The following is a 12,659-nucleotide window of genomic DNA, read 5'->3' as shown; positions in this document are numbered from 1 at the left end:
CGTAAATTTAATACAAAATTAGCTTAAAGAACAATCGATTTACAACTCTTTACTTTATGTCTAATAATTTTTGTTCAAAAACATTATTTTCACTCCTTATAAAATTGATATACCTTAGAATTAAGTAGAATTAGATTTTCGAAAATGTTTAAAATTTCGTTTTATTACAAGGTTTAATTAAATGAGTATTTTTTTTATTTCAGCCCAGTTTGGGTCAACTGTGAAAGACAACCTTCTAAAACAAATTTCTATTCAGTACTTTTATATTATCTTTTTTACATTACATATGTGCTACTTCATGATTACAAAGATTACTATTTTTTTTCTGGTCGAATTTAAAACATAAAATAAACATGTTTGGAATTTTTTTATGAACTTTAAACTTTAAACGAAATTGTATAATATTAAGAAAAGTATTACTTTTTTAATCAAAAGTCTAAATCAGAAAACAGATATAAGACAAACAGTTAGGCTCCTTTTTTTCTTGAATATCGTACTATACAACAAAGTAAATATAAATTAAACATGGTTGTTAGTCAAATTAAATTTTTTCATTAAAAAAATTAAACGCTTAATCTCAAAGTTGAAATTTCAACATAATTTCATAAAACGCTCAAGCATAATGAGGTTAAATTACGGACCAAAAAAAGTTTTTAGATAACAATTTAGATTTATATTTTTTAAACTCTTTATACCTAAATTTTCTGGTTTTAATTCTGTTCAAAAGAATTTAAATAAAGCGTTGTAAACTGTTAAAGATTTTACAACAGATTACACACTTTTAAATTGGGATTGAAAAATTGTAATATACCATTGAATGAGGTAACCGTTTCAGTTTACTCTTTAATTATTCACTAACTTTATACACAGTTATAAATATTTGATGAGTTAGTTGCGCTCCTGCAGCATTTTCTTTGTTTATAAGAAAACACGTACAGCTCAGGTGCGTGTCGACACTTTTTCACTGGGGTTGCACAACTTTTTGTCATTAAAACCTGCCACCTAGGTACGCATTTCTTAAGTATGCATTGCCGGTTGGGTACGCACTTTTTAGCCGGAAAACGCTGTGTTCAATTAGTCTTTTTTTCTACTTAGAAGTTAAAAATCAAACCTAAATGTTAGTAATACAAAAGTATCACTAAATTTTAAATAATTAGTAGTACAGTAAGTTTAAACTAAAAATCCAGTAAAAAAATATTCTTAAGCTACAGATTGAATATCAAATCAAAATAATTAAAACTTTATAGGTTCTTGATATTATTTTTATTATCATATTGATTTAGAAACTTAAATAAAACTTAAACTTTACCATAAATTCAACCTTAAGATTTAAATTTAATTTTCTTTGTTTTTAAGTAAAACTTTGTTTTTACTTTATTGTTTTAATAGTATTTTACATGACTGTTACGTATTTAGATTTTTTATTTAAGCACTGACGAGGTCTTTGACCGAAACTTAGTTTGCATAACAAAGTCGTGAAAGAATAGATATTTAATTAAAACTATAATATTTTTTTACGAAAAATACGTATTTAATTAAATGTTCAAGGTATATTTGGAGGATGTTCTTTTAAATTTTAACTTCCTATTGAATTTTTTTTTCATAAAATTTAGGTTTTTTTTATTCTAATTTTTTAAAGTTGAAATGTTACCTCTTAAAAAATATTAGTTAAACTTATACAATATCTTAAAAGTATATTAAAATTATATTAAATGTGTAGCTAAATAGTGTTAGAGTCCGAATGATGGTTTTGGAAACTTTCTTGATTATATATTTTGAAATCTAAACCCTCTGGTCAAAACATATACAAAAAAAAAAAACTTAAGTAATAATATTTAAGTATCATCAAATAATAACTATATACGTTGCCTAATGTTAGTTTTTATAACTCTTTAAGTTGAACACTACAAGATTTTAAATAAAGTCTTAAAGAAAATTTTCAAGTTTCAGTAAGTTAATGTCGTAGTCAAGTTGTTAAAATTACATAGTTAGTTTTTAGTGAAAATAAAAATCAAAACTGTAAAAATAACTGTATATGTTGTAACCTTGCAATATTTAATGAAAAATTTCATTGTTATTTAGTTTAAAATTAAATGGTTTGCTCCACAATAAAATACTTTATACAATAAAATAAGTATAATTAAACTTTATTGATGGCATTTAACATTTTTAAAGTAATTGAAGAATTTGAATTGTCCAAATTTGAATAGTCGTGCACCCAAAATGTACTTACTAGTTCATAAGTAATATATAATAATCATTTATTTACTTTGAATAGCATTTTATAATAGAAGTTTTAAGCAACTTAATAAATAGTTTTCCAGATCAAAATCGAAGCTTAAGTACTTTTTTTTTCTGTGATATCACAATAAAATTTAGTTTTAAATCTATTTTAGCTCGCTTAAACAGATACATGTAATAAATTCAACATTGATTATTCAAAAGTTATCTTATAACCAAAAAACAAACAAATAAAGCTTATTTATCTAATTTAGATTGATTAACTAAAAAAAATTTTCAACTGCCATCGAAAGATTTTAGTGGGACATGGATAGTTATTTTTTGATTGTTAAACCATATTAAAAATATTTTATAGCAAAATGTTTAAAAGTTATGAAGTATTTAAATGTTTTTAAAGGTATATTTAAATCCAATATTTTATGTAATCATTAAACCAAAAACGTAACTAAATGGTGTAATAATCAGCAAAAATATATAGTAAAATATCTATCAAATAACTTTATAGGGGGTTGATGAAAAAATCAAAGATTATTTATTACGAGAAATCGGTAAAAATAATCTTATGCTATCATTACTAAAAAAGCTACTAAACAGCATAAAGAATTAGGTGCATACAAAGTAGAAAACGAATAATTCTCTTCAAACAAATTTATTTTGCCTTTATAACGCAAATTTTCAATGTCGTGAAACAGAGTAATTTCTGAAAAATATGTCAAAAACCACATGTTTGTCCCCAAGGAAACTTTGGTTCGTTTACATGCGTTCATAACCGCTTGATCTTCAACGCAAAGTCGTCGCATTTCTTTAACTTTGCTGCGTTGTGTTGGATACATGCTATATATTGACTGGAATATTTCAAAGATGGAGCAAATTGTTACTAAAAGTTTATTTCCGCTGGGGTCGTGCTTGAGCTGAATGACATCCACTGCTTTCATTGGTTTAGCCACTAAAGACGAACTTAGCATTCTGCGGTCGTAAAACAAAAGGTGGTCGTTGTCGCCCACGACTATCCTCCTTTCATCAGCGGAGTTTACATCGAAAACGCGCGAGTGACTGAACTTTTCTTTTCCATCCGCACGATGGTGATCGAGGGACATCTCATGTCGGCCTCCGCTATGCGCTGCGTCTTTTCATCCACGTTGAATTAAATATTGTTGGCCAGGGCGGAAGAGGTGGCCAATTTTTTGACGAGACCTGGAAAGCAGTAAGTCCTCGAAGTATTGTTCTCAACGACGTCCCAAACTTTAACGCACTGGTCGAGTCCGTTCAAAACGATGCTTTGGCTTGCAGCAAGAAGGTTTCTGCTCCTCAGCATGAACTGGAAGTCCTGCAAGAAGCTTCCAAAAAAGGCTTGAAAATTTAAACGCCTGTCCGGAGTTTCCCGCAACCGAGAAGGCTCCCGTCGCTGCTCCAGGATCCGCAGACGACCTTGTCCCACGGTCGGCTCTTGTGCGGGATTTCAAAATCCGCTGACATTCGGTCGAGTGGTTGAAGTAGTTTGTGCAGACAAAATTTTCAGGATGCAACTCAAAAAGAGTTTTTCTTTTCAGACTGTTTAATATGTTTAATACTGAACAAATTTGCCCTTTTGTATAAGTTATTTCGTTGTTTTACTCAACTTCTACTTTTTACGTCTGTCGGATGTGACATAAATTTTAATAAAACTCAGTTGACAGTTTTTAGTAAAAAATAGAACCTTTTTATTTTTTCAACTGCAATTAACTCACACTAAAACTAAATTAAGACTTTTGTAAGAAACTAAGTTCCTAAAAACGTAATAAAATCCTATTAGTATTGCTTACATCTTTTAAGTTTAAATGATATTTTTAACACTTTTTTTAAACTAAGTCTTTCTACAAATGTATAAGAACTAAAATTACTAAGTGACGCATACATAACACATATATTTTTTGGCAAACATTGAAAAAATTTTAGATTATGTTTTAATATTCACAAAATGAGTTTGATCTAGTATTTAAACATATAAAATTAACATAACTAGTTTTTTTAGTCAAAATAAAATCACTTTGTTTAACTTCATTTTTATTAACTTAAATATCTTAATAAGGGATACATTATACAATTTTTTCAAAACATGTAGGACTAGGTATCATTGAGGTGGTTTGCACTGACGAAATTTCCAGGATTCAAGCAAATTCAGTTTCTCTTCTTTTATGATTCTTAGATATTTTATGACACAAACTCGGTTTAAGTTTTTAATTGAAGATTTATTCTTGATATTTTTATTTAGTTAGTCAAGAACTAAAACACTAAAACAACTGAAAAATAACATTTAAAGTAAACACAAATTTTTCAAAAACAGATAGTTATATAAAAATTTATCAAATTAATTTTTACTTTAGTAACAACTATAACTCTAAAACAACTCGTATGTAAATAAAAAGTGATAACTTTTAAGTAAATGCAGTTTTCATAATTCAGAAAAGTTCAAAAAATCAACTTTTGAAAAAAATTTCACAATAGTCCATTCATCCAGTGGACACTGCTGGCGACGATCTTGTTAACATCCACCTCCTCAGCGTCGACCACCAGCGACCTCCGGTACTTGCTCGCGTTCTGGCACCACAGAAGTGCGTCGTCTTCCAGCACGGGCATCAGGAAGTCCCCGCTCAACCAGTTGCACTTGTCGTAAATCAGCCTCCTTACTGTTTTCACTATCTTCTTGCCGCGGTTCCACAGGTGACCGCAGTCCTTCTGCTCGCCGAAGTAGGCCACAACGTACCGGATGTAGTTAACCACTTTCATCTTCTCGTAGAAGTCGTACTCTCTTGTGATGAACACGAAGTCGAAGTTGTGCGCTACTTTCATGTGATGGAGGACACTTCCCACCCCGCGAGCTCTGCAGTCGCAGAACAAGCACAGCGCAAGCGGCTTGCTTTCTTCCCAACCCGAGAACTTGTCTTCTTCCGTCTCATCGGAATCTTCGAAGTTATTCTTGTTATTGTTTCTGTCGAAATTCTTGCCTTTCAACTCTTTCCAACTTTTTCCAAGCTCTATGTGGTTGATCAGAAAGAATCTGTCAAAGTCGGTAAAGCCTTTACATGGCTTCAGGTAGCATTTTTCTCCGTAACTTATTTGCCTGTATTTGAAAAAAGCTTCCTTGCTTCTCAGGTGCCGGCGCACATTTGTCTTCACTTCCTTGCAATGAAAGCATTTGTCCTCTGAAACGTAGCTTTCAATGAGGTCAAGGTACTCTTCCACGTTGACGAGATTGTCGGGGTTTCCCAGGTAAATCCGGTGCTGGTTCGTCAGATGGAGCAGCAGATCCTTTCTGTTGCCGCGGATTTTTTTCTCGCATATAAAACATTTCCGCTCATAGTCGGTCTGCTTGCGCTCAAGCTCTTGCTGCGCGAGAAGCTCCTTCAGCTTGATGATTTTCAACTTCTCCCTGCCTTCGTGGTCGTTCGGATCAGAAGTTTCAACTGTGGTACCTTCATAAATAAATTTGTTTAGAATAACCTCAGCACCTGCTCTCTGGTTGTTTATTTTTCCATCATACAACAGTCGGACAGCGCTCAACGTCATCAGGCTGGCATTGATCCTGGAACTGTCAAAGACTTCCTTGGTCCACTCGCAGACGTCTTCGTGCTTGTTCGCCGGATAAAACTCTTTAGCGTTGACTGAAAGTCTGCTGCTTACTTTTATGCTTTTTTCCTGGTCAACGTCAGTGACGAACTCTTTCTCACCAGTTATAAGGTGAAAGAAATTATCATTGAGATATACTGGAACACTGCCAAAGACTTTCTGGTTTGATGGCCCCTTGCTCGGATTTTTCTCAACCAATTCAAAGTTACTGCTGGGTGCAACATCCATTTTGTTTTAAAAAAGACTTTTCAGTTTTCAGTTTTCTTTTAAGAAAAAAATCAGTTTTGGTATAACATATTTGAAAAATTTCAGAACACATGTATTTTACTTTGTTTTTTATTTTCTCAAGATCAAATTTGTTATATTTTTGTTATAAATGTTGTTTATCTAAAATTGAAGTTGTTGGGACACGTTCATAATCCACCTGCGTTCAAAATCCACTCGCGATCAAAATCCACCCTGTCAAATTCGAGAACCGCTTACCGATCGAGGGTTAGGGGTAACAGTGATAGCGAAAAAAAATAGAAAATAAATAAAACAAATGCAAAAAAAAACAATAATAAATAAAGAAAATATTTAAAAAACGGATGGATTTTGAACGCGATTGGATTATGATCGGGTGGATTTTAAACGCTGGTGGATTTTGAAAGTATACCGAAGTTGTTATATAATAGTTCTTAGTTATAATTAACAAACATTGTTTAGCAAAAACTCAGACCAAAAAATCTGTTGTTACATTCAAGAGTATTCATAACATTTTTATTTGATAAATCTTACATTTCCATTAAAGAGTTTATTAAAAACTAAAGAAATTGTTTAAAATGATCATAAAAAAATTAATAAAACTAACAATAATCATAATGTTACTAGTAATAAGAGTTTATTAATATAGAAAAATATAAGTGCAATTCAACTTGCTTTTGAATCTATTTACTGAAAAATAACATAAAATACTAATCTTGTTATTGAACTAGTTTGTTTTTTAAAGTAAAAGCAGAATTTAAGACAACAATCTATGTTTGAATTAATACTTATACGATTATTTGTTAGTTTTAATTACTAAGCTTTTTCAGTTTTAAAAAATTGTATTGATTTATAATCTAGATACATTACACTACTTATCAACAATGCTTAGTGCGAAAATGTTGTCTACAGCTACACTTATTTCAGCTTGAATGAATAAAATTGTATTTAAAAGAGATCATAAAATTTTTCAAAGTAAATTTAACCTGAAATAATTTTCGTTTTGATTAACATTTTATGAGTAATTCGTAGTAAAAAAAAAATGGAAGTTTTTAAATGTGTAATAAAATCATATGTTTTATACTTTTTTTTGTTTAACTATTATTCTATAAATTACGAAGTTGTAATTAGCTATAAACAATTTATTTTACGAAACTAAGTGCGTAATTTCTGTTGGAATTGTTATAAAAATTATATTTAATTAAAAAAAAATGTTTTAAAACGGTATAAAAAACTTACATATCTATTTCGTATAATACTACTATATTTGTATAATATTTGAATTAGCTTATATTGATATAATATCAATTTTTAATTTAAAAAGGTGTAAATAAGGTGTAATTTTACGTAAATTAGTTCTTAATTCGTTTTATATCTAAATTTTATTGGTCAATATACTTAAAAGAAAACAAAAAAGAAACTTTTAAAAATCAATTGTAACACGAATTAAATTTTAGCATAACTGTTGGTATTTTAGTTTCTATAAATAAAAAAATTAATGTTTTTTGAAACGTTTATTTAACATTTATATAAAATGCAATACCGGTTTAAATTTTTTCAACAAAGACTTTTTATAATTCGAAAAGTTATAAGCAAAAAAGCATTTTTATTGTTTTTACAAAAGTAAGCTTATTAGTGCAACTCTTTAAAAACTTTTTTCTTAAGTACCTATGTACAACTTTAATCAATCGAAATTTTAAGTTTGTTTATTTTTTGTTGAATAAGGGTTTAAGTTAAAATAAAATTCTCTTATTGAATTATTCTTTAAAGTGTGTTAGTGTTACCTTCTAGAACCAACAACTACATGTAAAGCTATACGTATAGTAACTGTTTTGATAAGTTTTAAAGAATATAGACTTTAAGTGCTATAGTAAAATTGCCACGAACTACGGCATTAAAACACTAAAGAGTATTTAGTAGTCTTTAACAAGTTTCTCTACTATGTCCATTAATCATCGAGTACTTTGAACCAAGTTAATTTAAAGCAATTTATCATGACAACTTTTTTCGATACTGTATATTTAAGGGGATTTTTTAGTAGTGGAAATCTATAACTACCCCATTCTGAAACATATGCTAAAAAATATTTTACGAGCATAAAGTTAATTTTATAGACAAATTTATAAATTTTTCAAAAAACATAAAACTTTAATGTCAATTATTTTCCTTATCTTAAAAGCTATCTAAAAATTTTTTTTTTATCTTAGAGAACGCACCTTTGTCTTTAATTTAAGAAAAAAAAAATTTGGTTTAGGGTTTGAATTATTTCATGGGGTCCCTCCAAAAATAAAGGTTTTTTTTTCTTTTTTTCATTCAAATTGCATTATAACCAAAAATAATTTTTTTTTTTAAATATTTTTTTTTGATTTCCCTTAGTTTGCATGTTATTTAAACTCTTAAATAGTTATTTTATAAATAATGTTAATATCTTTTACGATTTGGCCCCAAAACAAAATGATGTATATTACACTATCATTTGCCTTGGCCGTTTCCTAGATAATAAATTGATAAAAGGAAAAAAACGATTAATAAGAATGTAAATTACAACAAATTTAAATAAACTATAATAATTTAATTAAATTTGTTGTAATTCACATTCTTATTAATTGTTTTTTTCCTTTTATCAATTTTTTATCTTGGAAACGGCCAAGGCAAATTATAGTGTAATATACATCATTTTGTTTTGGGGCCAAATCGTAAAAGATATTAACATTATTTATAAAATAACTTTTTAAGAGTTTAAATAACATGCAAACTAAGGGAAATCAAAAAAAAAATATTAAAAAAAAAAATTTATTTTTGGTTATAATGCAATTTGAATGAAAAAAAGAAAAAAAACCCTTTATTTTTGGAGGGACCCCATGAAATAATTCAAACCCTAAACCAAATTTTTTTTTTCTTAAATTAAAGACAAAGGTGCGTTCTCTAAGATAAAAAAAACTTTTAGATAGCTTTTAAGATAAGGAAAATAATTGACATTAAAGTTTTATGTTTTTTGAAAAATTTATAAATTTGTCTATAAAATTAACTTTATGCTCGTAAATATTTTACAGTAGACTAGTCTAAGACTATCTGTAAGCTATTTAGATTGTTGCTGTCAAGAGGTTTGCCATTCAGATCACTAAGAAAACATTAGCAACTCAGTTATAATATTTTGTTATTCTTTTTAATAAAAAATATCAGTACTCTGTCTTTCTCTTTAATAATAAGTACTATTCAAAAGTCAAACAAAAAAAAAAACAAGTAAGTTCAACCATGTGTAATTTTGTTATTTTTTAATAATGTTTTGAAGAACTTAATTTTTATTAAAAGTTAAAAGAACTTTTATAAACATTTAAAATTACACAAAACAGGGTTGCTAAAAATCCTTGAAATACCTGGAATTTGACAATTTAAGCAAAAAATAAAACCTGGAGTTTGGGAATCTTTCAAAAAAGCCTTGAATTTTTACAAAAATATCTGAAAAACCTGAAAAAAAATTGGAATTTTAAACTATTGTTATATGTAAAGTAATAAAATTTTGAATAGACACAAAATATCTATCATATTTTTTTTATTTCATTATATTTAAATAATAAAACGCATTCAGTTACTTTACAGTATTTAAAAAAAGTTTTTGTACTATCTAATACAGTTATTTACCTTAAGTTTGGTTTTATACTAAAAATTAACCAAAACACTTATTTATTGAAAATCTGGAAGAAATTTACAAAAAAATTTAGGAAGTACTACTCAGGATAATTTAAGGTCACTCAGGACAGTTTTTTTGTCTAAAAATGTGGCAACCCAGATAGTGGCTTAAGGGTGTATAGAAAAATTAAGCATTGAAAACTTAAAGTTTATAAATCAAGTATCACTTAAACTGCAATAATATTTATTTTTGTCAATAATCAAAAAAATTATAATTTTAAGCAAACATGTAATACTGTTAAATAAAAAAAAAGCAGTTTTTTTTTTCAAATTTTAGTGCTTTGAAAATAAAAATATGTTTTATGTTTATTTCAAATAACAAAAAAGTGTGGTATGTTTTGATCATTAAAACAGATGCCTTATCTTTTTTTAAAAACAGTACTAAGCTGTAAATTTTGAATGCATAACTTTAAATCTAACTGTTTTAAATATTATGTGTAAAATAAAAATAAACCTGTTTCAGGTGGGTAAAGTTATTTCTGAATTAATTTGATAACTCATTATGTCTTTAACTTACATTAGTTTTTGGATAGTATTTATTTTTATGTTCCATTAACTATAAATAAAAATAAAAATCTTCATTTAGAATTAAAGTTAAGATTTTTCTATTTAAAGTTTGAAGTTGTATGTAAATTAGGGAGCTGCTTTGATTTTTTTCAAGTTGTTCTTATATTGTAGTTTAATCTGAGCTATCAGACATTTTTAACCTCTACAAAATTCAAAGTAACTTTTCATATATAAAAGATCAAAATAAGTGACCTCTATAGATTATAGAAGGACGGGAAAAAAAAAAGACTATTTCACTAAAAATATATCTTCTCCTTCATTTACAAACCAATTTTCTTCATATTTTCACAGTTAATTTATAATTAATACTTAAAGTGGATAAAAGCAAGATTTCCTTTTTTTTTTAATAAAAGTTTTGTTAAAAAACCACCAATTTTTTTTCTGATTTTTGTCAAAAGTTTTAATTTTTTTTCAGTTGCAACATTTAAGTTTAAAGAAATGTTTCCTGAAAATTTAAAGGCTGTTGCTCAAAAATGAAGAAAATAATATTTTACTGTGTTTTTAAGTTAGTGAGAAAATTGACAATGCACAAATTATGGTCTATGCCTTTGTATGGAAACTTTTTACAAAAGCATATATTTCTCAAAAACTAATAATTTTTTATATACTATAAAAACTTGCTTGTAGTTTTTACTTTAACCTGTCATATCAGAGCCATTCAAGTATGGCCTGTTAAACTAAATGTTTAAACTTACTCTAAAACACTTATTCTAGATGACCTTTTTTCTATCAAAATGTTTTAAATAGTTCAGTAATATTTGTAAACTTAATTAAATTAAAATTTTCCCTTGTAAAAGATTAATTTTTATACATCTGGCCTGCCAAGTCAAAACATTGTCTACCTCTAATTTAAGGACTGTTATCTCTTTAGATCATGAATTTTGATTTTACTATGGTATTCAACGTATTATGCAAATGTAAATTAAATGACTATCAAACCTTGAAACTTTAGCTAAAAAACACAATAATCTAAAACAAAAGTTTATTACTATAAACAAAAAGAATATAAGCATATAACAAACATAGAGTAACTTATATATCAATCTTTTATAAAAAAATTGAATAAAAACCATATAATAAACTAAGAGTAACTTATAACTTAATTTTCTTCTTCACTGTCAGAAAAGGACAGAACTTGAAGAGAAGCACCGGAGTCATAGTCCTCAGATGATTCAGAATCTTCTTCATTCTCCTGAACTTTTTCTGGAGTCTTGTAGAATTTAGCAAACTTTTTTCTCAACACAGCTTGATATTTTTCAAGTTCTGAGAATTCTTGTTTGGGAGTTTCTTCTGTTTCTACATTTTGAGACGGTTTGTATTCTGAAGTGGCTGTTTCAGGGACTTTAAGTTTGTGGTTTTCAAACCACCATCCATCATGTTTTTTGGTTTTCAAATTGGTCATATCAGCAGATTCATTGACATTTTGTTCAACCCACCAACCGCTGAAGTTGTAGTTGAAAGATATGCTGGTGTTGTTGATATCTTTACTTAAAGACATTTTGTGTATTTAGAAAGGCTTTCTGTAGATGATAACAAAAATAAAAGCCTTGCTTTTTTGGTCATTTAACTTAGTTTTAGTTAGTTGTAGATATAAAAAAGAATTTGAAGTTAATAATAATAATTAAAGATGTTTATGTTCCACTATTTTATAAGTTAAAAAGAAATTCAGTAGATTTCTCTCAAAACATTTTACATTTATCAAAGCTTGTAAACATAAAGGCAAAGTAATAATTTGTTATTCGAATTAAAAAAAAATTGATATTTTTATTAAGTGTGGTTAAACACTGTTATACAATTACTATACTAATATATAGTGTGATTAAATAAGTAGATGTATCATATTTTTTCAAATCTATTTGTTAGTTCTTTGTTTACTAGGTATTATGTGTTTATTTGATTCTAAATTTAGTTGTAAAAACTTGATATTTTTAGACATTCTGGTTATTTAATTTTATTTGTTAAAAATTAGTTTTAGGTTTACAAACTATTTATTTAATTCAATTAAAATACTTATTTTTTTAGAATATTTGTTAAGTTTTATTATTTTATTTTCTAAATTTAGCTGTTTAGTGTTCCGAGTGATTTTGTTTTATGTAGTTTAAACAAGTTCAATCAATTATTAGTGGATTTTATTGATTAAAACTGAATTGTTTACAAGTCTATAGAGCAGTTTAACAAATTTTCATTTACCTACAAACACATTTACTAGAAATTTCAAGACACTATTTTAAAATACATGGTGCTATTACAGTTTTACAACATTAGTAAATATTTTATGTATACTGACATTACTAACTCTCCCCACTTATACA

This window comes from Thalia democratica, chromosome 7, assembly GCF_965202585.1.
Source record: "Thalia democratica chromosome 7, ktThaDemo2.hap1.1, whole genome shotgun sequence".
Classification (NCBI taxonomy): Eukaryota; Metazoa; Chordata; class Thaliacea; order Salpida; family Salpidae; genus Thalia; species Thalia democratica.
Note: the sequence above shows the minus strand (reverse complement) of the source record.